Source organism: Acyrthosiphon pisum, chromosome A2 (assembly GCF_005508785.2).
Source record: "Acyrthosiphon pisum isolate AL4f chromosome A2, pea_aphid_22Mar2018_4r6ur, whole genome shotgun sequence".
Lineage (NCBI taxonomy): Eukaryota > Metazoa > Arthropoda > Insecta > Hemiptera > Aphididae > Acyrthosiphon > Acyrthosiphon pisum.
The window spans coordinates 16,954,866-16,955,620 of NC_042495.1; positions in this window are offsets into that span (position 1 = coordinate 16,954,866).

Here is a 755-nt window from a genome sequence, read left to right on the forward strand (position 1 = left end):
AAAAATATATTCAACCCATTTAGTGTAATAATACCGACCTCTAAAAAATACGGGACGTAACTCGTGCGTAAATATAAGGTAGGTACCTGAAAAAAACGAGGCCCCAACGAGGCTAAGTAAATTGGGTCCGTAAAAAAATTTGGGTACATTTTGGTAAGTTAATCTCCGCGTAAAAAAAAACGTATGTAAGTTGGGTTAAGGCCATAAATCTACTTACCTACCTGTAGTTTTCAAAAATGCCCTGAAAAATAAAAGCCAATTTTTTTTTAAATTAAGGAAAAACGAGAATTTGTACGCATAATCGGTCTTACGATTTTGGTTTCTGGTGTACCTAACTTTAAATTATTAAAATTATTAATTAAATTATTATTATTTAAATTATAATTCTCTATATCAGGAATCCAACAAGTGAGCTACATTAAACATTTTAAGTATTTGGTGATCGACCACTATTTATTTCTTTGTATCAATTATATATTTATACATCATGCCAGGTACAAATCCAGAGAAATTATCTTGGTGGTGGGATGGATTGGAGAGGGTTTGCAACCGTTTTTTTTACAACAAACATAGATACAATTACTAGATTAAACATACTTTATTCATACCTAATTAAAAATGTTTTCCCAATATTTATATAATCTCAATGTAATAAATAAATGATTATATTTTATTAAGAGGACGTGATACCCGCGTGTGTTGTCTCCGTCTTACAAGTGCGTAACATAGTAAATTTTACGCTCAGCAGAACACGT